This window comes from Macrobrachium rosenbergii, chromosome 7 (assembly GCF_040412425.1).
Source record: "Macrobrachium rosenbergii isolate ZJJX-2024 chromosome 7, ASM4041242v1, whole genome shotgun sequence".
In the NCBI taxonomy this organism is placed as follows: domain Eukaryota; kingdom Metazoa; phylum Arthropoda; class Malacostraca; order Decapoda; family Palaemonidae; genus Macrobrachium; species Macrobrachium rosenbergii.
This window is the reverse complement of record NC_089747.1, coordinates 53,034,177-53,037,950: the sequence shown is the minus strand read 5'-3', so window position 1 is coordinate 53,037,950 and position 3,774 is coordinate 53,034,177.

Sequence of the window (3,774 nt, the reverse complement as noted above, 5' to 3'; positions counted from 1 at the left end):
GAGTTACTTGATGAAACCTTTAGAGGCCACTGAATGTTACATGGCTAGTTATATACTGTATATGCGTATATTTCTCTCTCTCTCTCTCTCTCTCTCTCTCTCTCTCTCTCTCTCTCTCTCTCTCTCTCTCTATATATATATATATATATATATATATATATATATATATATATATATATATATATGTGTGTATGTGTGTGTGTGTGTGTGTGTGTATATATGTGTGTGTATGTGTGTGTATGTGTGCGCGTGCGTATACATGGATGTATATATGAAAATACCTTTACCTGTACATCCCTAAAGTAAAAAGTCAACAGATAACAACAGTATCTCACAAAGGTACAATACTTTCGCTCTCGAATGGCAATGGAGCTAAAGAAATGGATTCTTATTTACGAAGGAAAGGGAAGTATCCCCACAGATTTACGCAGTTCAAACACAGACTGTGTGACAGAGGGACAAGATTCTCCGAATCCAAAGGTTGTTTGTCTTCGAGACCCGACAGAAAACACATAACGGCAGCATTTCACAACTTCCTAGTGAGACAAACTGGGAAAAGTTGAAAACCAGTAACGATCAGGAAGTTTTTTGTCGTCTGTTCCTTCTTTCAAATGAACACGATATACTTTGGAAGCTTGAATTTTAAGTCAATGGCCCCTTTAGGCTTGTTCCATATGAAATGGGTCTATCTTCCGAATAATAATAATAATAATAATAATAATAATAATAATAATAATAATAATAATAATAACGAGGATGATTACTTTGGTAAGTGACGACGACAAATGAGGTACCTCGTAGATTGATTAAATTATCTTTTCATATGAAACAGATTAAACTAAGATAAATCAAAATTTTGAAGAATGTATCACGATGCAAGAATTAATTTTAGATATACTGGATAAATATTTAGCCTTACATTTATACTATTATATAACAACGGGGGAAAAATAGGAGACAATATTATAATGTTCAAAAATATTTGAGGAAAAGAAGCTTCCTAATTTAATTGATATTGTGTCCCCAATGCAAATTCCCGACCCCGCTTGCCCGTTTTTTTTTTTTTTCTTTTTGTTCAAAATGCTTGAAAAAATGAAGTTGAGTATACCTTAGTTTTACCAGACCACTGCGCTGATTAACAGCTCTCCTAGGGCTGGCCCGAAGGATTAGACTTATTTTACGTGGCTAAGAACCAACTGGTTACCTAGCGACGGCACCTACAGCTTATTGTGAAATCCGAACCACATTATACCGAGAAATGAATTTCTATCACCAGAAAAAAATTCCTCTAATTCTTCATTAGCCGGCCGGAGACTCGAACTCGAGCCTAGCGAGTGCTATCCGACAACTCTACCGACTCACCCGACGATAAACAAATGCTTGAGCGCTCTAATCTTAAGATTAAATTAATCATGTTATTGGGCTATTACCTAATTCCTGAGAATATGTGTGCGAGAGATCAGTAATAATAATAATAATAATAATAATAATAATAATAATAATAATAATAATAGAAGAAATGCTAACAGCGACACAAGATCAGGCCCTAAGAACCAGATATGTCCAAAGAACAACAGATGGCAATAATATCTCACCCATATGCAGGAAGTGCAATATCAAAGACGAGACCATAAACCACATAGCAAGCGAATGTCCGGCGCTTGCACAGAACCAGTACAAAAGAGAAGAATAATTCATTTGCGAGAAGCCCTCCACATAGTCCATGGGCCAGACCCCAAATTTTGGGTGATTGGTACCATTCGAGGTGGCAAAACTTTATGCTGTTTTTTTTGGATAGCCTGATATCTAAAGTTAATGAAATGACATGATAGCCATTTCAGATGAGTAGCTTTTTGATTGATATCACCGTTCAAACATATAAGTAAGACGAAATTTAAGAGGGCTATTTTTCCAAGTTCAAGTAACAAAATCATTCATAACTTTAAAACTACTCAACATATCCTCACAAATAAGGGTTCAAAATGTTGCTCATGAGTTTCTCTAGAAGGTCAAGATATGAAATAGGTGTATATATGTTGCAGACTTTATTCATAGTACAACAAATGTATTTTTATCCACAATTTTTCCATTTTTTGGAACACTTCATTATGTAACCACTATATACCAATATAGAAACAAAATTCAAATCTAAGGCGATAAAGCTGCAGGGGAAATCTAATTAAAGAAGTATATTTGGTTATAAAAGAATATTTGTTGTAAATGAGGTTTCCATAGCAAACGCAAATGTCTCTATTTTGACAATTAGGTGAAATTTTTAGATTGCTATCCTATGATGTAATGTGTTATTTTTTCACCTCAAGGGCACAATGTACCAATTCCAATAAACTTTTTACATACTTATTTAAATTCTAAGTATAATCTATGTACACAAAAATATTAAATTATATTTCAATAGCTTTCAGAGGTACAAGAGGCGAGAGGTTTGACACAATATATAAATTATTTCTTAACTCATAAACATATATAATTATGCTACTTTCACCAATAGTTTTGGCCAATTATATTATTAAGCTAATTAAGAATTCATTGCACTTAGAAGGGGTAAATATATGCAAAATGACTAGGTATTTGTAAAGCGTGCTTCTGTCTTTTTTTTTTTTCTAATCACAGCCAGACAATTTTGTGCAGTTAGAAGATTATCATCTTGTTAATTAAGGGTGACGTTTCATGTATGGACTTCTTAGAACTAAACTAAAAACCTATTAATAATAATATTCCATCAGCTCCAACATTTAATCATCCTCTGAATCCTCAGAATCCGGTTCAAGGTCAGGTTCCTCCTGCTGCACTTCTTCAGTCCAGCCATGCTCACTGGGGCTTGGAATGCTGGGCTTGGACTCCAGACAACGTCTCCAGACAGCAGCCTGGAAGTTGGCTCTCTCTGAGTGTGTAGGAAGAGGCAGTCTCTGCATGGTGGCAGTTGGTTTGACTCTGCTTCCCTTCTCTTGGCACAGAAAAGCTGGTAGCGCAGCTCGTTGGCACTGCTGCACCTGACGGTACTGCTTCTGCTCTTGTTGCTCCTGCAGTCAGCATACATTGCACAGGTAAACTGCTCAAGCTTCTCAAAAATCTCATTGCTTAATTCCCAGAGTTGGCCCAGCTACTTGAATGCATGGTTAGTTAGGTCCTTCTTGAGTAGCTTTAATGCTAATAGCTTACCTTTACCAGCAAAGCAGCTAACAGAGTCGCATCCAGTGAATGCATGTAGGCCAATCGGGCATCTTGAAAACGCTTCCCGACGATTGCTAGAAGAGTGCAGATGGTATGAAAAGCACCCATCCTGATGATGATGCTGCTGAACTGTTTAGGGTGCTTCCAGGTGATCTCGACAGCCTTTGCATATAATGCCTGGTCAAAGACTCATACAAACTTTGTCAGGCCCAGTGACTGCTGGATGTGGAGTGATTGTTTGAGAATCTCACTGACTGTGGACATCTGTGTGGCAGGGGCATTGACTGTGGGAAGGTAGCCAATGTTGTCAGGGGTGACTGCCACTTCCTCCTGGGTGTTGATGTTGAAGCCTGTCCAGCTGCTCACTGACTGATCTTTCTCTTGCAGCATGCAGCTCAGCATCCAAACAAGATTCTTCTGCCTGGCAAGCTTGGTCTCCATGTCAGCAACAACTTCAGCGGTCTTGGTCATCGGTGGGCCTGCCCGTTGCCGGGCGTTGTATGTTGGTAGCATCAACGGAGGTGCATCAGTGCTCCTCTTCTTTGTTCTAGCCACAGTAGGCCTGGGTTGGTCAGGGACTAG